The sequence below is a fragment of the Peromyscus leucopus genome, chromosome 8a, assembly GCF_004664715.2.
Source record: "Peromyscus leucopus breed LL Stock chromosome 8a, UCI_PerLeu_2.1, whole genome shotgun sequence".
Classification (NCBI taxonomy): Eukaryota; Metazoa; Chordata; class Mammalia; order Rodentia; family Cricetidae; genus Peromyscus; species Peromyscus leucopus.
In genome coordinates this window covers 27,462,928-27,488,731 of record NC_051085.1, presented here as the reverse complement: position 1 = coordinate 27,488,731, position 25,804 = coordinate 27,462,928, and the positions used below count along the sequence as shown (strand labels likewise).

The 25,804-nt window shown below is 45.0% G+C and overlaps 1 protein-coding gene across 8 annotated transcripts in view; it reads right to left on the bottom strand.

The window, feature by feature from the left end:
- The window catches only part of L3mbtl3 (L3MBTL histone methyl-lysine binding protein 3), a 114,039-nt gene extending 94,830 nt beyond the window's left edge, over positions 1 to 19,209 (bottom strand). For 4 of the 8 annotated variants that reach the window (XM_028877382.2, XM_037200481.1, XM_037200482.1 and 1 more), the window contains exons 1-2: positions 16,621 to 16,709; positions 14,844 to 14,920 (exon numbers count right to left, since the gene is read on the bottom strand). The gene's annotated coding sequence lies outside the window, so the exon portion shown is untranslated. Of the gene's footprint in view, positions 1 to 10,892; positions 10,986 to 14,843; positions 14,921 to 16,620; positions 16,710 to 18,088; positions 18,236 to 19,105 lie in introns of those variants that run through there. The other 4 variants (XM_037200480.1, XM_028877381.2, XM_028877383.2 and 1 more) reach the window with 4 other exon arrangements.
- Positions 19,210 to 25,804: the final 6,595 nt, after the last annotated feature.

Genomic DNA, 25,804 nt, shown 5'->3' with positions numbered 1-25,804 from the left:
ATCACAGCTGTACAACTTGACCCTCTCTTGAGATCATCTACCTATTGAATACACCACCCCCGTTTCTCATGTGAACAAGTCTTTGGCAGCCCCAGGCTAATGACCCTTTCCCACAAAATGTAAATAAAAGTATTTCATTAGATGTTAATCAAACTAAATTTTTTTCTTCCTTTTTCTCATTTGTTTGTTTTGGGAGGAATGTATGGACTGAGATTGAAAGCTAGGCCTCATATAGCACTTCTAGGTAGGCAAATGATGTCACCAGTTAGTATCTGATATTAACAAAACAAAACAAAACATGTTTTAGGGGCTAAGAATAAAACTCAGTGGTAGAAAACCCCTGGGACAAAACAAACAAACAAATAAAATAACAAACAAATGTTTATGTGATGAGACTGGAGGGAATTGGGCCTCTCATAGTCATTGTAAGTTAAAACTGCTATGGACTAATAACCCAGACCTTATCCTCCAACTCAGGAAGTCTACTTCTAGAATATTGTCCTTTTAGATACTTCTGTGTGTATAAAACCTGTAACAATCCATGGGTTCATCATGGGTATTCCATGCCATGGTGTAAAACGCCACAAGGCAAGTCTCTGTTCTAATACAGAAATAATTCAAGACATGGTGAATATGACTAATGTTAAGCAAAGTGCAAAAATGTGTGCTACCCTTTGTGTAAAACAGAAGGAAATATGAAGTATGCATTGTGTATGCACATAAAATATTTTAAGACGGATCTGTCAGGAACTGGGAAATCTAGCTGTGTCCAAAAAAAGGGAATGGTGCTCAACAGCCATGCTGAGTTTTCTATGTGTATCTACTAATGTTAAAACAATACATTCAAAAATTATGATATAAATATAATATATAAATTTTAAATTCTGCTTTGTGCTTATTTAAAAGTGTATTACAAAAGGCATGTCTTCCCATGGGAGTAGTAGCTACTGATGTCAACAGACAAAGGATGGTCTAGAAGTCGTTAAGGGGAAATAGGCCCTGTGAAGCTCTTGGGTAACTCACTGAGAAGCGTTGGTACAAGTACATCAGCAGAGCAGATGGATGATAGGAGACGTGCAGGGCTCGCTCCTTCACAGCGACCATATGCATCCCCAGAGCCAGCATTTACAGTTCCCACCGTTCCTGAGCAACACCTGAAGTTCTGCTGACATTTCCTAATCTATCCTGCCTCAGAGATGTGATTCTGAATCATTTCTGCCATACAGCCGAGGGGCAGGAGCACATCGCCAGGCCTGGCCAAGGGCCAGGTATGCTTAGTCACAGAACTTATTCTTACTGCTACAAACACTGCAAATAAAATGATTTAAAACACACACACACACACACACACACACACACACACACACACACACACACACACACAAAATGTTTCTTTTTAAGAAACCAAACAAGCAAAATTAGCTGCTAGTTGAGTCTAGTGTTGAAGACAGAATAAAGGGAATATGGAAATGCTTATGAAAGTCATAGACCCTGGCCACAAGATAGACGTTTCGGATAAATTAAAGACTGAAATGTCAAATGCAATGACTCAGACGCACTGTGTGAACACAACGACTAAGCGTTCCAAAAGGAAATCAGTAGAAAAGATGTGCAAGTTTATTTCAGTTAGTGCTCAACACCATAAAGATCACGCAACAAGTGAGATGAGTAGTTAGGGCCTGGAGAGATTATTTCAGCTCTACTTTAGTGATTTTACAGAACGTAGGTGCCACAATTTTCTTTTTCTTTTTTTTTTTTTTTTTAATTATTTTTATTTTTTTACAGTTTGGCTTGGGACCTACCCCTCGCAAATGTCATGAATCTACTCATCTCACTTCAACTAAACATAAGCAGAGCGTGTGTGCTCTTCGTGATTCTTTCATGCCACTTGTTTGCGCTTTCTGCCGTGAGCAGATAAAAGAGAGGCTTTTCGGGAGCAGACTCTGAAGGGAGGGTGTGAGATGGAGACAAGATAACAGTCCTCTGAAGACAAACAGCACAACCTGGGTGGCTCAGCACAAAGCAAAAGAGTGGCCCCACTTGCCCAACTCCCACCGGAAGTCTGGGCCAGCAGATGGAGGGAGCAGACAAGGATGACATCGGTCCAGCATTGTGTGTTGCTTGGCCATTGCTGCTCCAAGCGTTTTCTCTAAAAATTATATTGACGAGAATGTCAAGTCAGTGCTCAAAGAGCAAAGAGATAGGGGTCGAGGACACGGCTCAGCAGAAAAAACTTTGTCACACAAGAGCAAGGTCCAGAGTTCAGATCCACAACATCCACATAAATGCCAGACGGGCATGATGCTTCACTTTTGATCATAACATTCAGCAAGTGGAGACAGGGGAACCCCAGAGCAAGCTGGGGTTCAAGTCAGAGACCTTGTCTCAAGATATGAGGTTGAGAATAATCAAGACAGGCACTCGATGTCATCCTCTAGCCTTCACACACATGCACACACGTGAGCCCACAGATGTGAACACACACATCCCACAAAGAGATTTTTATAACTAAACAAACAAACAAACAAAAACCATCAATAAGGGCTGGGGTGTAGCCCAGCAGTATAGTGCTTGCCTAGAATGTTAGATGCCCTGGACTCAGTTCTTAGGAACACAAAACCAAGAAACAAACTAACAAAAGACAGTTAAATAGCCACAGTCATTTTCTACCTGCTTTCTTTGAAGCTGCACTTGATAGCTTTTCATTGAACAGATGCAATTTCAAAATTAAGGCACAGAGATGCTAAGGCTGTGAACCCAGAGTGGTTATACAATGGAGCAAACGTCACATCAAAGCAGGATCCCATTAAAATTCAGAGAACATGATTAAAGGTGTGTGACTGACACAGAGGCCTGAGATATTACTGCCTGATGCTGATAGACTGACCTTTCTAAGCTTTGGTTAAGAAGACAACATACCTTAATACCTTCTATAGAGAGTCAGGGGCACTCAAATCATTACCATGAACCAAATAAAATGACATTATGTCAAAGAGTAACAGGACAATGACTGAAAGCCACACTCAGAGGTAAGAATCCAATGCTTTCTTACGATCATTAGCTGAAGAAGGCCTTTTGTTTCCTTATAGAAACCAACATTCTTGCTGGCTGTGGTGTATTTAATCCCTAGCACTGGGTAGGCAGAGACAGATGGATCTTCGTATGAGTTCAAGGGCAGCCTGGTTTACGCAGGTTCGAGAATAGACAGGGCTACACAGTAAGACGCACTCACAGAAAAGAGAAAGAAAAATGATAGGGGAAATCCCAGAGGGCTCCACCCCTAGAGTGAGAACTGCAGGCAATTAATGACACTCCGAGAGGGAGAATCAGTCTGCCCCAGGGATGAGCTTCCTAATTGGTTATCCAGTACCAATACTGAGGAGTCAGTGCTAAAAGCATACACATGAAAACAATACTAAATGGACTCAGCAGACTGTATTTATATATGTGTGTGTGTGTGTGTGTACATTATATATATATATATATATATATATATATATATATATATATATATATATATATATAAAATGTGTGTGTAACAACAATAATTAAAGAAAAAGGCCATGAATTTGAGAGGGTGTGGGGGAACATGAGAGGAGTTAAAAGAGAAGGGGGAAATAATGTGAAGTACTCCTATGTGAAGTTCTCATATAAATTTGTTTCAAAGTGACTCTTTCATTGTTCAGAGTTCCTCATTTTAACACTCTAGAAAGACTACTGACCTCTTCCCAAAGCAATTCTTCCGCCATAATAAAGATGAATGTGTTAAGGGGAGCTGGAGAATCTGACGTCCACACACCTCGGGCCCAGCCTCGTGACTGCCCATACGGCCACTGCACTGGTCCAACTGCACTTGAACAAGTCTAGACTAAGGCCAGGTAATATGTCCCAAAGTCTGCTCCCTCCAAATGCATTTTAGGAAGCCATTTACTCCTGTTAAAAAGATTTTGTGATTAAAAAGGAAAAGTGAAATTCCCTAGCAGCCTTTGGGAGAATCAAGGCACACACAGGGGGTCTTGCAGGCGCAGGTAAGGTACTCTCTTGATGTTCTCCATAGACACTCAGCCTTGGGCTCCTTATCGTAGTACATGGAGTTCCACAGAATCCTCACTATGGAACAGAGCTTATTTATTTTCAGATTGGACTTCACTACTGGGATGCTATCTTCAGATCTAGCTCCCGGTTTGCATCCCTGTGCTAACGTCTGTAGTGTCTAATCCTGGGAATGGCCCCAGACCTACAATGCCCTAAGTCCAGTCTTCAGAAAGTGATCCTGAGAAAGATTTGGTCCCCGCATTTTAAGACCTTCCTCGAGGTCTCAGTGACCTTCCATATGGCCTTTATTGGGACATTTCCCATTCCCCAAAATACGAACACAGGACCCTCGAGGAACACAGACATATTGAGGAAAAGGGGACTCTTGTTAAAGGATGTCACCCAACACAAGCAAGCTTGAACCCTATAACTTTCTTTTAAAACCAGTAAGGACTATTATCTGCATTCTGAAAGAAAGAAAATTCAGGCCATCTGGATAAGAAACACCCTTTTATTTTCCAAGACAGTACTCAATACCCTCCCCCTCCCCCATACAGGATGTCTCTGTGTAGTTTTGCGCCTTTTCTGGAACTCACTCTGTAGACCAGGCTGGCCTCACAGTCATAGAAATCCTCCTGGCTCTGCCTCCCAAGTGCTGGGATTAAAGACATGCGCCACCACTGCCCAGGCCAATATCTTTTTTTTTTTTTTTTTTTTTTTTTTTTTTTTTACACAATAGAAAGGTAAGCATCAAATAAGTGTGGTAAGCAAAAGCTTGGGAGCCACAACCCTTGGGATTAAACACCAGTCTCATAGTTTACTCTAGGCCCCGCCTCAGCCTTTGGCTCCAAAACAGATAGGAATGTCTACTTGCCAGGGACACAAGAACTTCTTTTTGCTACAGTATTCAAGTGGAAATGCTCTGCACAGTGGATGGTCATCCAGAAGAAAGGAAAAAAAAATCTATTCTGTAGTGCCCACGCTCCTCCCCGCCTGAGGATCCGAGGTGTTATAAGCAGTGCAGGGCAGAGGATAACTGTGCCAAGACTGATACCGCTGCATTATGAATCCCTCTGCAATTATCCAGCTGTTCAGAGACGAGACAAGAAGCCCAAGGACTCTTGAGATTCCACGAACATTTCAAAGAGAATGTGGAAGACTTTGTAAAGTCTCCCAAATAGAAGGTCGGGAACTTAGTTTTGCCAAAATCTTTTATAAAAAAAAAAAGAAGAAGAAGAATATTTTAACAACTCGAAAGCAAATAAGCATAATGAAGACCTAACTTCTGAACAACTACCATGAAGCCACCGGCGACCTTTCTGTGATATTTATGCTAAGGGAACATTAAAAGGTCCTCTCTGCCAACAACGGTGCTTGTGCGAGCAGGTGGAAAGACAACAGAATGCACTGTACGCACTGTGGTGAGAAGGTAGGGGGTAAAGAAAGATAAAGGAGGTACCACCCACCCAGACAGGGCGGCTGTGAGCACAGGGAGAGTCTCTGCATGAGCCCTGCATGTGCCCTTAGCGCACAGGGAGATACCAGGGGAAGAAATGGAAGACAGAATCTGCCCTCTGATAACACCCACACGGTGTCCTGATCATCTACAGGGAAGAAGGCTCTGAGCGAGAACTTGATTTGCTAACTTTTAAAATCCCTCAGAAAGATGCGTGGTAGGTATAACGTTTATGAACTGGGTAAACCAGGGTTGGGGAGATGGCTCAGTTGGTACAGGGCTGCCCGGTCACGGTGAGAACCTCAGTTCAGATCCCCAGAACTTATTTTAAAAAGCACAGGCAGGGGTACGTGCCGAAATGTCGCCGGATGAGATGGAGGCAGAGAAAGGTGGAGGATCCCTTGGGTTTGTTGGCTAATCGAATGCCTATCAGACTTGCTGAAAGTTCTAGACAAATGAGGCCCTGTCTCACATCCAAGGGGTAAGGGGGGCCCAGAGTAAACATATGCAAGGTTGCCGTCAGACCTCCACGTGCACCTCTGCAGAGAGAGAGAGAGAGAGAGAGAGAGAGAGAGAGAGAGAGAGAGAGAGAGATAAAAGGAGAGCTATGGATGCAGCTCAGAGGTGTAGTGTTTGCAATGTTAAAAAAAAAAAAAGGGTGGGGTATAGGGAGTAGAGGGACAATAGACTAGTGGAAGAGAGCACTGGGGAGACGGAAAAGAAATTCCCTTATCCACCCATGTCATGTTCTCCATTGAAAATTCCCAACCGACACCTCGGCTGCTAAGTACCTAGTTCACTGCTTTGCAGAAGACAGCATTGGTGCTCCAAGAAACTCCCCTCACTTAAGCGTCAGAAGAACACATCAAAAGAAGTTCAATTCAAACCTCTTAAATGGGCTTATTCAATAAGGCTAAGAGAGATCTAAACTCGCACTTGAAGCATCTCTCAACAAACACATATTGCTACAAAGAAAAATTTCCCTTTCAAATCAAGCATGACAGCCACAAGCTTTGATATTCTACTCGCCCGGCCTGATAAGAACTCTGAGTTACACACATATTGGAATTGGGATCTGTAGTGGAGAGATGATAAGTTCTGCCCTGAGGGCCCAGGTTCACATATTGCGAACAGACAGAACTCTATATTATTATGATGTGAGAACTGAAATCTTAGTACAATCAAGAACCAATCCTTGAGGTTATCAAGCTCCTATTCTCCACTGGCCCCGAGCAACCAAAGATCTACGAAGCCTTTAAATACAAATTCCGTAATTAGGATGGCCAGGTCTTGCTCTTCCTTCCCTACTTGTCCTGCCGGCCTCACTGGAGTGAGAACAGACTTATTTACAGCATAGCAGAATTTCTGTGACTTGCTGCCTCTGCAGTCATGAAGACTGTATGCAAAGCAGTCGTCACCCAGGGCAACCTTCACAAAAAATCTCAACTTCCTGCCCCTTCGCCCGTTCCTGTAAGAAGGTGAAGTGTTTGAGATTCTGGGGCCTAACCTATTTACTTCCTCTAAAGGAGGAACAGAAAATGAGAAATGTCTTTCAAGAAAGAAAAAAAAAATGTACACAGAAAGTGAAATCACATTAACTGACATTAACGGGCTGGTGGCCTGTTTAATAAGCTCCCACCAAACGCTTTTGAGTTCACATTCAGTGTACAGACAAGGAGACATCTCAGGGCAAAGAAGAAACGGTCTGAAGAGCGCCACCATCTCATCAGCATACTACATACATACTAGAATGGCAGTAATAGAAATTCTACACCCTTCGAGAGATCCAAGGGCCATAAAAAGAACAGGAACCTGACTGACACAGACACTTCCTTACTTTTGCTACATATGCATGAACCAAAATTTAAAAGAAAAGAGGCTAAAAGTAGTGCCTTGTTCTTTTTATTTCATTTCATAATTTTTTAAATGCTAAAAGCAGGATCTTCTTACTCCGCTTCATATTTTTATAGCGCACAGAACTAAAATTGAAGCATTTACACTCTCTCTCTTTTTGCATGTCATAATTCAGATTTGACCAGATTTTTCCTTCTCTCACGGAGGTCATGCCTCCAGGCTTATCTCGATAACCAGTTGGAGCCAGCCTCCCTATCAACAGATTGAGCAGCTAAACTGCATCCACCAAGTAAGACCACACCAACAGGGTGAATTATTTAGATTATTTAACACCCAGATGCAATTAGCCATGCAGACCTTCCAATTCACTCTTCAGGAGTCAATGGGGAAACAGATGGGGAAAATACTCAGTTGCTTTTGCAGATGAATACAATATACAGAATAAAGGTATGGTCCTACTTAGCAGGGGCGGGGTGGGGGGGGGAGACCATCGAATTTGAGCGATCCATTACTCTGTAATGTGATGACAACTTTCTAAGCCACACTAAAGACTTGTTAGATGTGAACAACTCCTACAGCAGATATGTGTGGCCACTGCAACACAGAATTCCCTGAAGAAGGCAAAAGACTCTTCTCTTCCCCCACCATACACATGGCCTTCTCATCAGAATTTAGCACCAGTAATTAAAGCGCTGTTTGCTGAAATATTTCTAACCCGGGTTGCATTTTCATTTTTATTCAAGGATACTACACCACCACCACCACCACCACCATCACCACCCCATCCATGTGATATCCACACCCCCTCTTGTGTGTGTGCGTGTGCGTGTGCGTTTCCCTTAAGTTTCTTCTTTTACAATCCTGGCTGTTGAGTAAATTTCATGAGGTTTTCAGACTGTGTCAGTAAACTTAGGTTCCACTTTCTTCTATGCTAAAAAGGATTGAAGATAGGGTCTCACATATGCTAGGCAAATGATCTAACCAAGGAGCCACAATCTTAGCCTCTGTACTTTTTCCCTATTTTACTAATACTTTGTGTCATTTCAAGGCAGAGGACTGTCAGCATAAACCAATATCAATTATCTCAGTTCTCTGCTTAAAAAAAAATTGGGATAAAAAGATAAATATTTTCTTCCCATCAATCCTTCTTTATTGTCCATTAGTATGAGCCAATATATCAGAGAAAATACATTAATCTGGAAATAGGTTTCTATTTTAATTCCAGGAATTGCTGTTTGAAAATCAGAAATCTAAAGACAACAAAACAGTCCTAAGCCTATACCTCATTTTCTCTGGCCCTTCCCCTTTCAAACAGTAGGAAATGAACTTGGACAAGTTACTCAGTATCTCTGAGGACTGACTTTGGAAGTAAATAACAGGTGGAAGCAGAAGCACAGATCAGGAGGCTGAAGCAGGACTACTCTGGGTTCAAGGCCAACCTCCACTACAGTGGGATTTAAAGCTGCCTTGGGCAACACAGTGAAACACTGTCTCAAAAACAGAAGTAACTGTTTGAGACTAGTAAAAGTATTAGGAGAAGAACAATCACCATAAATTATGAACAGGGCATGCTCTCTATCCATCTTGCGGTCAGCAGCACAGGTAACAGCACATCCAGAAGTATAATGTGTACCTGTGACTTAATCTCCACCGTTCACTCCCAATCATGTTTTGTACACTCTCATATGTGTACAGCTTATCTCTCTAGATTACAGACACACTGAGACTAAAGACTGACGTTCTGCAGCTCTGGAGACAAAGCATTCACTGATTGAATGCTAAATGCTGATGATGTGAATTCTCCCCAATACTGATCTATATAAAACAGATGTTCCACAAATGAGCTGCATGAACACAAAACATTTATGGTACATATGGGGAAAAGAGATATTAGAGAAGGCATTTACCATATTACATATAATGTACACGCAGTCCTTATAATGCCCACCAAAGCTCGTAACCCCAAACCACTTTTTTCATTTAATTACATGTATTTCTGTCTCACAGTGCCTGTGCATGTGTGCGCGAGTGCATGCATGTGTCTCTGCACTCACTTGAAGCACACAGGCCACAGCACTCCTAAGGGAGATCAGGCAACCTCCTGGAGTCAGTTCTCTTCCTTGACTAGATCAAAGTCAGGTCACCTCACTCTGCAGCAGGTGACTTTACCCACAGGTCAGGTCCATCTCCATGGCCCCCAAATCTACTTCTCTCTCCAAGATCACCCCACTTCAGCCAAGTTCCTTTGACACGTTCTCTTCCTTCCTCCAACTACCTGTTTCTTAAATGCGGTTTCCTCAACCCTGTATCAAATTCAACTCTACATCAGGGCAATCTTCCTGGTACCGCCTTTCCTCCACCTGCTCCATAACGGCCGCGAACAATCACTGACTCTCACCCACACATATTACTAAGATAATTTAACCACTGTTAAAAAACAACCCCTGAGAGTTTCTCCACTGGATAATGAAGACTTTACAAAATATGTATCTATATTTATAAAGATATATATTAAAATAAAGACTATACAAATAATATCACTCCTACAGATCCCTTCAACTTCAAGACATCATATACAAATCTGAACACATGTGAACATGTAATGACTTTAAACACAGTATCTTCATCTATATTTTAATAATCCCCAAATCCTAAGGAGGCATGAGTCCATCCCATAGTAGCAAACAGGAATAGTGGTAGAGCAGATCTTCACCAGCTCATCTTGTGAGCACACCGGTCAAAGAAAACTCATCACTTTTACTAGAAGCACAACTAAGGTGTACCTCAGCCTGGGTTAGAAAGTGACTTACTCACATCTGGAAACTAATTAACACGGGATATGTAGTGTCTTGTGTCTAACATTTGGCACCATCAGTCAGCACCCTTCAAGTTCCTGTTTCCTGACTTCTACAACACCTGGAGCATGTGTTCTCTTCCACGGCACAGTGTGCCGTGCACTGGTTACACTATTACTATATATACACCAGAACAAACTCCAGCAGTTGTTACAATTGGCAGAGCTCTGTTATCTCTCCTCCTGGACTAAAGATCCTGGGAGCTCCAAGGGAACAAAACCCAGCCTTTCAGATTTCAAGCACTGTGCAAACTCAGTAACAACTAGTTAAGAAACCAAAAACACTGCTTGGCGGAAGACTCCATGACCTATTTGTCCTTGGGACTCCATGGGTTCCATCCACTGTCACATGCCACACAAAGTGACTTCTCTTATGATTTCCCTATCCTGACCTATCTAGCATAAACCCCAGGTATCTTATCTATGACAGCACATGATTCCTAAAAATAAAATACATGGGCTGGTGAGACGGTTCAGTGGTTAAGAGCACTGGCTGCTCTTCCAGAGGACCCAGGTTCAATTCTCAGCACCCACACAACAGCTCACGATCATCTGTAACTCCAGTTCCAGGGGATTCTAAGATGTCTTCTGTGCTCCCTAGGTACAAGTGGTACACAGACATGCATGTAGGCAAAATGCCAATAGGCCTAAAATTAAAAAACCACAAAACCATGGAGTTTACTCAAGAATTACCTCTCAGTTACTCCAGGATTAATTAAATGGACAAGTACATCTTCTCTCCTTCACTACTGAGTGTTTAGGCCCTCAGGATATTGATTGGATAATCTATAAAAAGGAGATGAAATAAAACTAATAAAACCAGAACATGTCAGGGTTTGCTTTGTCAGGTTCAGTATCATTAGGATGAAAATAATAACATAGTATTGCTCTCTCTCTTTTTCTATCTCGATTTTAGCTATAATGAGCAACCCAGCAACAAGGATGTCTAAAAACGTGGGGAGAATCTTATTTGAACTTTTCCTTAAAACCAGTCATTCTCAGGAATCAATTCCTGTCCTCCCCAGTGAATCCCATCACTACCTCCACAGTCACCAAATTTCTCACCATCTCTTCCAGGCAGACTCACATTATACCATCAAAACGTTAACTACAGTAAACAAATTCCCCTCACACCAACCCACAGTTCCCTCACCCTACCATTTCCACCAGCAGGCATTATTTTTTAAACATTTCTTTTATTTTCATAAGCATTTCACTAGCCCTTCTATTCATTTGGGACAACATTCAGGCTTCGTAACCAGCAGCATGATAGAGCATTGTTCGTCCATTCGGAAACCAATGTACTTTTTTTTTTTTTTAAGAAACAAAAGACGACGGAGCTGGAGATTTGGCTCGGTGGTTAAGAGCACTTGTTGCTCTCGCAGAGGACCTGGGTTAGACTCCCAGCACCCACTTTCAGCCTTACGGGATCTAACGCCTTCTTCTGACTTCAGAGCTCACCAGGCACAAACGCGGTACACAGACATACATGCAGGCAAAGCGCACATACATATACAGTAACAAACAAATAAATCTCTTTTTGTGTTTGTTTGTTTGCTTGTTTTGAGACAGGGAGGGCTTCTCTGTATAGCCCTGACTCTCCTGAAACTAGCTCTATACACCAGGCTGTCCTCAAACTCACAAATATCCATCTGCCTCTGCCTCCTGAGTGCTGGGATGGAAGGCGTGCATCACCACTGAGAGGCATAAACAAATAAGTCCGAAGGGAAAAAATGTAAGTAATAAGGAAAGACAGACGGACAAAGCCAGGCATGATGGAACACAATTTGAATCCTAGCACTCCTGAGGCAAATGTGGGAGGGTCTATGTGAACTCCAGGTTAGTCTGGTCTACACAGGGAGAGTCAGAGCTACAAATCCAAGATCGTGTCTCAAAAAAACAAAACAAAACAAAAAAAACTTAAGAAAGAAAAGTGAAGTAAGAAAGGCACTCACTGCTGGATACTTTGGACAAGTCTATATGCTATACATCCTATAAAGCCAGGAGCTGACCCCCCCACCCCAGGCTGTGCACTAAACAACCTGCCTCTGTCCCTCACAAAGCCAAGTGACAGGGACGGGGAGGGAAATGCCCACCACACATGTGAACACCTCTTTACCGTTCTCAAAACTCTCCTTCCTTTACAACAAAAGGTAAATGTTGGCATTCCCATTTTCCAGAGGGGAAAATCCAGGCTGAAGGGGACCCGGTAACTCGTACGTGATGATAGATTGCAGAGTTCTGTTTGCTGATGCCTAGTCTAGCTTGCTATCCCCAGCACGTGTGGCTCCCCACATGAAAACTGACAAGCATTGTCTTCAACTCGGCACACAGATACTACACTGAGTACCCCAGAAAGCCGGGGTACTCCTCTCCCTGGAATTGTGCTCCTGTTTGCGTGGTAGGGTAGCTGGTCTTGTGCACTCTCTCTGTAGGCTCACCCACACGGGGACAAGGACGAAATCTGTGAGTTCTACTACCTTAAGTCAAGCCACAGACAGAAAATGACAATAAACTACTGTTCGCAATCACTTTTATTCTCTGGTCATTATTCAGTGTCACTTGTCATCCACACCCCTGATCCACAGAAGGTAATTGGCTCTGCTTGCAAAAAAAAAAAAAAAAAAAAAAAAAAAGGCTTAGGCCAATGAGATGGTCATTGAGTAAAGGCATCTGTCATTTGGGCCTGACGACCTAAGTTCAAGCCCCAGAACCCATATAAAGATGGAGAGGAAGAAATAACTCCAAAGCTGTCCTCTGACTGCCATACATGTAATATGATGCATACACACACACACACATACACACACACACACACACACACACACACACACACACACACACACAGAGGAATACTAAGAATAAATAAATAAATTTTAAAAGAAAAGCTAACTTTCATTTCCTTTGGCTTCTGCCAAACAGAAATGAACAAACTCTATAGTGCTCAAGACAGAGGAGGCAGGAAGGTCAGTGGGAAAGGAGAAAGGAAGAGTAAAGAGTAGGAGGGGGATGCTGGGCGGTGGTGGCGCACGCCTTTAATCCTCCCACTTGGGGAGGCAGAGCCAGGCGGATCTCTGAGTTTGAGGCCAGCCTGGTCTACAGAGCGAGATCCAGGACAGGCACAAAGCTACACAGAGAAACCCTGTCTTGAAAATGAAAAAAAAAAAAAAAAAAAAAAAAGAGTAGAAATGAAATAAATAACAGAAAGCACTACTTAGATATTCTAACCCTGCTGCGGTTTCCCCCATCAAATGGTCTTGATCCTAAAGGTAGGTCCTGGATTATTTATTGGGGTTAAGCTAGCACCCTCCAAGATGAGCAAAGGGATCTTATTAGATAATAGCTCCATATCCCACAGAAATGTTTTCAAAAACTCACAAGTCTATGCTATATCCCTAAGACGTGGTATGTGGCAGAAGTAAGGCCTTCTTGGATTTAATCCATAGGAGACACTTAAATGTTAATTACATATTAATTAATTAACCCCCCCCCACACACACACCATCATAAAATTTAGCTACAAAACTGTAGCTCAGACTCCAAACACATTTAAAGTTTCTGGCTCTTCGCTACTATTGTACATTTATATAAGATATTAATTCATAATCGTTTTGTTCTTGTTTTCTCACTTTTTCAATTGAAAAGAAGAATATTGCTTTCAGTCGAAAAAAGGGTGCTGAAATGCTAATTAAGAATCCAGTAGCCGCCGGGCCGTTGGTGGCGCACGCCTTTAATCCCAGCACTCGGGAGGCAGAGCCAGGCGGATCGCTGTGAGTTCGAGGCCAGCCTGGGCTACCAAGTGAGCTCCAGGAAAGGCGCAAAGCTACACAGAGAAACCCTGTCTCGAAAAACAAAAAACAAAAAACAAACAAAAAAAAAAAAAAAAAAAAAAAAAAGAATCCAGTAACAGCGGGGCAGCAGTGGCATAGTCCTTTAATCCCAGCACTCAGGAGGCAGGGGCAGGCAGATCTCTGTGAATGACAGGCCAGCCTGGTCTACAGAGTTGAGTTCCAGGACAGTCAGGGCTGCACAAAGAAACCCTGCCTCGAAACACACCCTCACCCCCATCCTCGGCCCTCTCCCCTCCCCCCAAAATGGAGCTGGGGAGAAGGCTCAGTCAATAAAGCGACAGCCACAAAAGCGTGAAGACTTGAGTTCAGATCCTCAACACTCCCATAATAGCACCATCTGCAAATTGAACACTTGGGGGAGGGTAGCAACCTAAGAGGCCCTGTTGCTCATTGGCCAGCCAATCTAGCCAGCCAATCAGCGAGGCAGATTCAGAGAGAGGGACCAGGTTTCCAGAAAAAAAAAAAAAAAAAAAAAAAAAAAAAAAAAAAAAAGGGTAGCCCGTAGCCAGCAATACAGGAAGAGAAGTAGCAACTCCAACTCCAGGTGATCTTTTGGCCGCTCCATCTCCATGCACCCACACCAAAAACATACACACACCCTAGCACAATCTCATTTTTCCTAACTTTTCAAGCACACTTGGTATCTCCTTGTTCATACGTTCAAAGCAGTTCCCACAAACTTAGTTTTTTATTTCCCTCTGCTCACCCTGCCACACACTCTCCTTGATTTCCAAATGCAGTGTTCAGCATTTCTAGTAAATTAAAACAATTGGTTGCATCGGGTGGCTCTTACCTTGAGCACTGGTGAAAGACAGAACCGTCTGGTGGCCTTCACAACTGCCGAGCACCCCCAAGACTTCTCTTAAGGATCTAGCAATGATTTTAAAAAAGGAAAAGGAAGAAAGAAAAAGAAAAAAAAAATCAAAGCACTCTCATAACGCCTTCACGTCTACAATCTACAATTCAAACTCAACATGTATCATTCCACACAACTTTGCTCTGTGTATTAAAATAAAATTAACCAGTTCCACATGAGGTGAAATTAATTTTAATCATTCACATCATCCCCATATTCTAAGTTCACATAATAAAATTTCACATTGTAAATAAGAGTGATGTTATTCACTAGGGACCCTGCACTAGGGACCCTGCAGCAGGAAAATGTAAGTTCAACACCAGCCTTGAACTTGGACCTTGTCTCTCTCATTGTATACATGACAGACAGGTGGTAATTACAAGGATGATTTGATACAACCGTCATTTCTCTGGTTTTTAACCTTTAAAATTCAGGATTCTTTACAGTATAAACACTGGGAAATAGTTCAATAACTCATATAATTTTTACCCATATCAATGTTTTTAAATCATAAGTTATACAAAGTATCCCTGAAATAACTTTTTACTCAGTGAATCAAAAATACATTCTTACAAAGAGAAGGTACTATTTATTTTATGAGTATATATGTAGGTTAGTGAATAACTTGTTAGCTTGAAATTACATTGTATCAGAGAAAAAAAATGATCGGCTCCTATGAAAAGCAAAAGCAAATTTCAAAAGTTTTTTTTCACTTTTCGCAAAGTTTTAAGCACATGTTTATTTTGATTTGATTTATTTTAAATGTTATCTCCTTAACATTCCAGATTAAGCTACTGCTATGACTCCTTACTTAGAGGGGGAAAAAAGATGAAGGATACAGATGATGGTAATTATAAAACAAATTTCCTTGTGAAAGGTGTGCCAATCTCAAATCTCAGAATAAAAAAAAAAAGATTTGTTTTTTAATGTAAGCAAGGAAGGGTGGAAATCACAGGTCCCGAAAACTCAAAGACTTCATTGTTCTCTGGTTTACAAAACGTTTTATTTCTGATCAGCATCCTTTCCCACATCTGGCTGCTAACTCAGGTCCTCTAATGACTTCCACGTCTAAACGGACTACGTAGCTACAAGTAAAGGCCAAACTTTGCTCTCGGCCTCGAGAACTTAAGATGCGTTTAACCACTAGAGGTCCCCCCGTGGCCAGTTTTGCAGGCTCGTTATTTTGGTGCACTTGAAACTTTCCGGAGAAATGCTCTCTGCTCGACTCAGTGTTTTTCTAAAAACTTGCGCAAAAATCTACGCGACCGAGGTAGCCAGTACAGAGCCTCCCGGGCTCCCCACACCAATAAAGACATCACAACCAACCATCTACGAAAATCGAAATGAAAATTCAACGCTCCCCCCCCTACACACACACACACACACACACACACACCACAATCGTCTCAGTTTCCCTTAACTTAGAACAATTCTTTAAAATCTATTTTTGTTCCTGGGCACTTTGGGTGATCTCAAATGCATGCATGTTTCTGGCGGTGGCCCCGAGGTGGCAAAGGAGCGGGCCAAGGGATGCAGAAGGCGGAGGGGGAAGGGCCGTGCAAACGGCGCCCGAGGAAGTTGCATAAGGAAAGAGACTCCGTTTTTCGGGTCCCCTCTTGAAAAAAGAAAAAAAAATCAGCGGGGAAAGAGGAGGAAAAGGAAGCTGGGCGGTGGCTGCGGGAGGACAGAGAAGGGAAACCGAAGCGTCGTTTACCTTCGTGTCCCCGTGGAAGGGTGGGGCAAGAGCCCTGACCCACGCGACCCGGCAGTGCGGCTCGATCTCCCACCCTGGCTCTCACGGAGCGCGGACGGACAGACAGACACCTCTGCCTCCGCGCGGGCCGGGGCGCGGAGAAAGCCGCCCCGCCGGTCAACTTTCTCTCACGGTGGCGCGGTGGGGGCCGTGATCGCGGGGTTCGGATCCCAGAATCACTCCCCCCCACTTTTTTTTTTTTGTCTTTTTGGGTTTTTTTTTTTTTTCTCCACCCTCAGGAGGCGATTAAAGTTTTCCCTCCGCCAGCCAGCGCGCCCCTCGCCCCGCCGCTCTCAAGTTTGCCTCCTCCTCCGGTCGGCGGCTGGCTGGCTGGCTGGCTGGCTGGCTGGCTGGCTGGCGGGGCGCGCGGCGGATGCCTCGGCTCCTGCGCTTCCCGATCCCCACCCCCGCCGGCCTCTACTTCCCCCGCCCCGCCGCCGCCGCCGCCGCCGCCGCTGCCGCCGCCGCGCGAGGCCGGCCCCGCCGGGCCCAGGACGCGAGCGTGGAGCAGACAGCAGCCCATGAGCGCAGATCGGCGCACGCACGCGGCGCCAGGCGGACCCGGGTCGCCGGCCTCGGCCACCGCGGGCGGCCGTAAACAAGTTGCAGGCACCGCGGGCCCCCGCCGCAGCCCGGCCGCCCGCCCGGCCGCCTGCCCCCCGGCCGCCGCTGCCTCGCCTTGCACGCCCGCGCCCGCCCGCACCGGCGGCGCTGCACTAAGAAGAACACCGCGACGGCGCGGGTGCCCGGCTCGGCCCGCGCCCTCCTCCCCGCGGGGACGCCGATGTCGGGCCCGCGCCGCCGCCGCCGCCGCCGCCGCGCTCCCCAAAAAGCACTTTCCTGCCTCGGGCAGGAAAAAAAAAAAAAATCAAGCAGAGGCTTTATTTCTTTCTTTTTTTTTTTTTTTTCTTTTTCCGTGCAACTTTCCCAAAATGGCGGAAATTGGAGGCGATCTCTAGGAAATTCTCCCACAGTCGGCGGCGGCGGCGGCGGCGGCGGCGAGCGGGGGAGGCGGCGGCGAGCGGGGAAGAGCACACACGCAAACTCTCGGCCGCCGGCCCCGCCGCGGCTCGGGTTGTGCGTGCGTGTGAGGGTGCGTGTGCGCGGTGCGAGTCGCGGAGGCCTCTCGGCGCGCGCTCACACTCACACACACACACACACACACACCCGACACATACACACACACACTCACACACCGACACACCGATACACACACACACACACACACACACACACACACACACACACACACACACGGCCGCGCCGCCGCCGCCGCCGAGACGCGCCTCTGCTGCCACATTCAACCAGTCCGTTCTCCGCAGCCGCCGAGCCGGGAAGCAAAGTAGCCCGGCCTCTCCTCTCTCTCTCTCTCTCTCTCTCTCTCTCTCTCTCTCTCTCTCTTTTTTCCCACTGCCTCGGTCTCCCGTACTTGGACTTCTCGCGCTCGCCCGCTCGCTCGCTCGCTCGCTCGCTCGCCCGCCCGCTCGTTCGCTCTCCCGGTGCGCGCCCGGCACAAAGGCCACAACGGGCGGAGGGGGGAGCCGCAGGGGCGGCGCGCCGGGGCTCGCGTCCTCCTCCCGCCGCCGCCGCCGCCGCCGCACCGGAGTCGCGACCGCGATCGTGCCCACGGTCCCCCCCCCCTCCGGTAGCCGGCGCCCCCTGCCTCGGGCCGATCGCGCTCGCCCGCCGTTCCCCCCCCCCTCCCCATTACACACACACACACACACACCCCGGGGAGGCTGCGGCTCCGCCGCGTTTCTTCTCTCCCCCCCCCATCCCCCCAGCGCCGCCCCGGACACGCAGCCCCGCGGCGCCGCGCTCCCCCCTCCCTCCACCACCACCACCACCACCGCCGCCGCCACCCCGCGCCCGGTGTCAAAAAAGCGACCAAAGTGACAAGCTCGGGAGGGGGGTGCCGCGGGGGAGGGGGGCCCACACGCATCCCGCCGCCTGCGCGCCGGCGACGGCCCGACGCGGCCGCCTCGGCCCGCTCCCTTCCGCACGGCCCCCCACACCCTTCCCCGTGTGCGCGCAAAAGCAGGGAAAAAAAAAAAAAAATACAAGTCTCTCCTCCCCCCATTTTTTCCTTTCTCTTTTCTCTCTCTTTTGTTCCTCTTTCGCACTCGCACTCACTACTTCGGAGTGAGATGCCCACAGACTCCCCCGCCAGCCGCTTCCGAGTCACTTGCCCACTTTTTTTCCCCGGGATTAAGTTTTCTCCTCTTTCCCAGAGGCGCAGAGAAGTGGGGGAGAAAACCCCTTCTCTCCTTCCCCTCCCCTGATCTCTTTCCCAAGACGAGGGTGCGCTTCCTTCCCTCGCTAAGGTCTCGGAACTTTCATCCTCCTCCCCCAGAAAGAAAGAGAAAAAAAAAAATCAATGAATGGCTTTGGCACGGGCCCGAGCTGCGGATTAATTAGAGATTAGATCCGATCAGCCGCTTCTTACCCCCAAATTTTCTCTCTTTTTTTTTTCTCCGTCTCACGAGTAGTCCTGACAAATGGTCCAGGGCTGCGGGCGCAGTGCGCATGTGCGCGTAGAGTCAGGGCTGGGGAGAGGGGAAACTGCGCTGGTGCCGGTGCCGCCGCCGCCGGGGAGGCTCGCGCTGCCTTCCCTGTTACTGCTGCTGCGCCTTCGCCGCTGGAAAGCAGCAATTGAGCGGCTCGGCCCAGGCGGCCGCCCGCAGCCGACCCGGGTTCAGGTGCATCTCTTCTTCGCGATCCTCGGTCGCCTGCTTTCCCCGAGCTGGCTCAAAAGAACGGCCCGAACAAATGGGAACAGACTGAGAAGGTTATAGATTTCTTTGTCTGCTTTTGCACTTTACTTTTTTTTTTTTTTTTTTTCTCCCGAGGCATTTCGCAGAGCAGCGAAACCACCACCATGTGCTGGTGAAATGTGTGCATTCAGCCATTAAAGAGTGGGCCCTGGTCTCCCACCGTTGCTACCCGGGGTGGAGGGAGGGGGGGAGGCTAAAGACATGCCACAGGTCAAGAAAAATAAGAAATAAAGTTCTAAGCTCGTACGGAGTTTAATTGGCCCTTTTCGAGACGGGAAGAATGCATAATAAAGTCTGAAACTTGCGCGTTCTTTCCGCATCCTAAATGGGGTTTGTATTGACAGCTTCAGCGGGTTAGGCCTCTGCTCTAAAGGATGCTGGGAGTTCCACCTCAACTTAGAAATCCCTGGTAAAGTGCCTAGGCAATAAGACGGGACCGCCCGCCCGCTCGATGTACTCAGTCAAGATGGCTGAGCTTTCCTAAATAGCAAACCCAGCCTTTGTCAGCGCGTCAAATCTGGATCAAGCTAGTATTGTATTTTGATATTGACAGCCTTTTGCTTGCGGACTGCCAACTGGCTTTGGGGTGGGGAGTTTACGCTTCCCCTTTTCTACAAGGTTCGGGGACAGACAAAACAATTCGAAGTCATTAAAGTTGCGATAAATATGTTGATGCCAACAGGAGAGTTTGCTGGGAAGGGAACGAGGGGGAGGGAAAAAAAGCAGTAACAACGTGTGATTTCTGAGATGGTGAAGCCGGGCTAACACTTCTCTGAGGGAAAGCAGTGGGGAAGTAAAGGAAAGCTCCGCCCCCAGCGTCTACTGTTTGTTTTGCAGCTCATGAGGGGTACAGGGGCCTTTCTCTGCTATTGTTGCCTGAGGCCTAGAATTTAAATATATCACAGATGGAAATTCCATATTAAAAAGCCTCCCCCTAAAATGTAAGTAAGATTATTCTTGATTGAATTTTTTTTTTTTTTCGCTTAAGGAATGTTCCTTGAACTAGTTTCGGGAAAATAAACTCTTCAATTCTTTCCTCAGGCCCGTGAAATTGCCCCAGAGAAACAGACCACACCACCAATTTTTTTCTGTTACTGTAGAGACCAGCTCTCCGAACCCCAAACCGAGGTACATGGCTTGACATGTGCTTTGGGACACAGGTGCTGACTAACCCTGCCGAGTTTCGACGAGTTAGTAAAATAAGCTTCATGTGTTGCCATGGTTCAGGGGTGTGCAGCAGGAAAAAGGTTAGTGAGAGCTACTGATAATCTCAGACCACCACCTGAGTTTACTCATTACATTCTACCAGCTTCAAGGCTGTGCCAGGATGGCTTCCTTAGCAGACAGGAATTTCAACTTCCGTCCTTTTCTCCCCAACTCTTGAATAACAAAAAGTGAACCGGCCAAAGGCAGACTACCAGAGAAAAAGAAAGAAAGGCCGTGAGTTGTGTGTTAACCTTGCCCCCAAGAAAATCAAAATTAATCTCAAATTCCTCTTTCTAAAACTCCATCCATCTTAAAATCATGCTCCAGATAATTTTAGGTGATATTTCTATTTCTATTGTGTGAGTGTGTTTTCATAGACATGAATTCAATAGTCCTTTTTTTTTTTAATTAGATTTTTGGGTTTGTTTTAGTTTGGTTTTGGTTTAAAGTCTTATGCTGCAACCCAGGCGGCCTTAGATTCACAGCAGCCCTTTGCCTCAGCTTCCTAAGGGCTGGGATAGTAGGTGTTTGCTGCCACGCTCACCAACCTTCCTACAAGGTGCCTGACATGAAAATGCAACCAAAAGTAACATTATGAGCAACTATGTTAAGTAGTAAATACCATGGTAGAATGAATAATTGAGGAGGGCCTTTAGCAGCAAGGAAAGATGTACGTCCAGAATGTATGATAACCCATTATCCTGGAAGGAGTCTATGAAGAACAACCAATCAAAGAAGGCCTATTAAAGCCAAGGGTTTGGAGAGCATGCCTTGCATGGAAGTCTGCCCCAGCGAGGGTTGGCCAACAGAAATGGGGATGGCTTGAAGTTCGATACAATACATTGTATCTCTGCTCCAGAGGTCACTGTGGAAACTTTGTCTCAAGTTGTTATGGCCCAACATAGAGGAGATACTGAAGATATTGAAGACCTGTGAGAATAAAGACTTGAAAAACTGCTGCCTCTCCCCGCCCCCACCCCCACAAAAAATCCTGAAATGACACCATCACAGACAAGCAGAAATGCCCTTAGAATCTAGATGTCAATTTTATTCTTCGTATAAATTAGTACGGTCATCAGTACACTGGACCACTTGTTCCCCAAGAAAGTAATATACTAATAGAAGCTTCTGTGCTCTGTCTTCAACCTTCCACCGATCATTTGCTGGATAATTGGAGAATACTTTACACTTCTAGCCAGCATTGTTTAATTTCCTCCAGCTCTACCTCTTACTTATCCGACCCTGCCTCATCCCAGAACACGTAAATGCCAAACTCATTTTTCAGACATAGGACTACCACTCTCCTGACGTCCCAAACAAGGGGATAACCTCACTTCCTTATTTTTCTATGCTTTTAATATCAAATGTCCATCCATACCACCCCAAATGTCCATTCCTAGATATGCTGAAGCCAAGGTAATTTTTTTTTTTTTTTTTTTCGAGACAGGGTTTCTCTGTGTAGCTTTGCACCTTTCCTGGAACTCACTTGGTAGCCCAGGTTGGCCTCGAACTCACAGAGATCCACCTGCCTCTGCCTCCCGAGTGCTGGGATTAAAGTCGTGAGTCACCACCGCCAGGCGCCAAAGTAGATTTATGTGGAGAATATTTTAAACAAATGATGACAGTCACTCTTCAAAGACATTTTGAGGCTTCTCAACAGCTCCCAAGTGGCGGTCATTGGGCACCTCCTACTCTACATCCTTCCTGTAACTGCCACTGCATGAACTTCAAGTTAATAATGACTTTCACTCCCTGTCCCCAACACTAAGCATGTCCTCCCTTTTAGGACACAGGCCTGTGATGGATGGCCTCCTCCCTGAGCCAGTGCCCCCGCCCCACCCCAAGTTTAAAGATGCCAGAGAATGAAGTCCAGTAGGTTCGTGTTCTCTGCCACTGGGAACCACTGAGCAGGCCCATCCACATTTGGGGGTTTCCCTTCTCTCCTTAGTTTGACAGTGAAAACAGACTAACTGACTTCTGAGCCTCTTTAAAAACCACGGCCCTCCGCCCCTCCCAATGTGTCACAGGCACATGTCACTTTGTAGCACAAATGATATAGAACCCAGGAAGTAATTGAAGTCAGGAGTGAGACTTCATCCGCCATCCAGGTACCAGAATGTTGTCAATGGAGAGCTCATTCCCCGGGCTTAAGCCCTCGCTAATGAGATAAAGGTCATAGATTCCATTTCCCTAAGGCCAGTTAGATTTGATCGGCTTTGTAGTCACATAACTGCTTTTCCTAACCCAGGACCTCATGTTGCCATGTGTGATTGGTCATCAGTCTTTATGGTAAAGTCAGCTATTTCTAGAAAAATTGTCAAGTGAACAATAATAAAAAATTGTGTTTTTTACTGAATTGTCTTGCTTTGAAATATGCATTGAGTGATCAGGTGATTGTTGTGGGTTTCTTCCCCTCCCCCCAGGTAATTGTGCATTCCATGTTATTCCAAGGGTGTAAACTGGTTTCACCCAGATTCTTACTATTGATACTTATAAGAGCTCAGTTTGATCTTGCTCTGAACTAGGACTTCTTACATTTTTTCCACTTGCAACCCATTATTGCTCCAAAATTATTTTATAGGACCTTCCATCTATGAGTATATAAAATAGGTACATAAGTCAAGCATTTATTTATAAGAAATTATAAAGAATTTTGTTTTAAAACAATTCTTTGATATATAACCATACCATTTAGAAAGATGAAAGCAAATTTGCATACTAATGCAATGAATGTGCTTGTTTATCAGTACATCAAGAATCAAATCTCATCTGAATATTTAATATTGCAGGATGTAGAGCATCTTCACAATATTCCAGAGTTTATTGACATTTAAAATTTATAATTATCAATGCTGAGAATGCCATTCACATTAATATATACTGTAAAATGGCAGAAATACGTTTAGGGCCATTTCAGAGATTTTTGAAGATTTTGTTCTAATTCCAAGTCAAAATTTATTTGACCTTTTTTTATGTAATGAAAGTAGTAACTTTTAAAATCAAACATTTTAACAAAATATAATCCAAAGGTATACTAATTTGATACTTATGTGCTGAGGGATGATAGAAAAATATTAAAATGTCTTTGTTTTCTTTTTTTCTTTCTCCTTTTTTTTTTTTTTTTTTTTTTTTTTTTTTTTTTTTTTTTTTTGGTTTTTTTGAGACAGGGTTTCTCTGTGTAGCCCTGGATGTCCTGGAACTCACTCTGTAGGCCAGGCTGGCTTCGAACCCACAGAGATTCCATTGCCTCTGTCTCCCGAGTGCTGGGATAAAAGGCATGCGCCACCACCCACCACTGCTGCTGCCTCGCCTCCACTTCCACTGCCGCCACCACCCGGCAAGTCTTTGTTTTCTATAATTATACATTTATGCTTATTTAAGTGCAAACAGTTTTGTATGTACAATCAAAACACTGTAGGTCATAGCATATAACAGTCTCAAATCTAGGCCTTGGTGTTTCAGGTGATCTTTTCTGGTATTCCATGGTGTAGCTGGGAACTCATTGCAATGTGCACATCCTGTATGTTCAGAACCAAGGCTGCAGTGAAGTCATAATGCAACACTGGCAAACACTTCCAGATACAGCTTAGATGCATGTACTGCATGTTTGATTTTGAATTAATCTCTGATTGTTGCATGATCAAGAAACTTGTGCTGAGCCAGGTGGTGGTGGTTCACGCCTTTAATCCCCACACTTGGGAGGCAGAGCCAGGTGGATCTCTGTGAGTTCATGGCCAGCCTGGGCTACAGAGTGAGTTCCAGGAAAGGCACAAAGCTACCCAGTGAAACCCTGTCTTGGAAAATAACAACAACAAAAAGAACCTTGTGCTGTTACCAATCGTTTTATGTACATGACTTCCACATTCAGTTACAGAACCCAAAATGGAGATGCGATCCACAGCTTGAGAAAACAAGTTCTACACAACACTGAAAGGTTTGTCCAAGTACTTTAACTCCAATCCTGATTCCTGTTCTTGCGGCACATCTGCATAAGTGTACTTTATTAGCGCAAAGCTTATGATCATGAAATACAATTGACATTCTGAGAACATGCTGGATGTCCCAGCACTTGAGTCACACTGAAGCATGGGGATCAAGAGATCATTCAAGAGCCATCTGGACTACATATGAGACTGTCTGAAAGCCAACAAAGCCAAATTCAAGCATCTTAGTGGTAGAGCTCTTTCACCTGCCACACAAAAGAGCCATCCGATCACCAGCACTGCTAAAAATAAAAACACTAAATAAATAAAGAAGAAAAGAAAATTTAGAAGGAAAACCTTAATCTGAACACCTCAGAACTAAGCACTATTAATGAGAACAAACCAGATTTCAGAATATATTGGTGGCCGTTGTCCTCTGTTATTCCCTTAGCAATTCACTCTAGACCCCTCTTTGCTTTTACCCTGGTTTCCTGGCCACAGGTGATTGGGCCAGGAGTTAACAGTTCATCTGCAAAGTGAATGGAAAGGGCAGCCTAGGAGAGAGTGCTTGCCCTTGCCAATGGCCAGTCACACTTAGCCATATGGACAAGAGCTACCAGAGATGAAGGTAGCTGATAGGCATTGCAAATGGTACATCATTCATAGTCAGAGGAAGATAAGAAAGACACTAGCCATTATGGCACGTGTCTGTAATCCTGATGCACTGAGGAAATGCAGGCAGGAAAACCAGTCTGAGGCCATAGCAGAGGCAACAGGACAGAATCCTGTCTCAAACATGCAGTTTGGACCATCTACTCTACCTCTTTCGCTCCCTTTCTATATTTGTAAATTGAAATGGTTAACAATACCTAGCCCAGAAGGGTGTTGTAAGTATTTTATGGATGAATGCTAGAAAAAGTCCTCAGTATTTAGTTGTAACGAATAAATGGTAGATTTATTGTATTTATCAGCTATTAGGAAATGATGATTGTATATATTTACAGGAGTTATGCCTTGAATATGAAATGTCTCCAGAAGGCTTGTGTTTTGAAGGCTTGGTCTCCAGTGCAATGTGCAGAGGAAGGGACTTGGGGAAGTGACTGGATCAGGGGACTTCTGTTTGACCTGATTAATGATTTAATCCTTCAATGGGTTCATAGTTGAATGGACCATGGAGAAGTGAAGGGAAATGGAATGCAATCTTGACTAGCCTAAGCAGATTAATAAGGTATATCTTCAAAG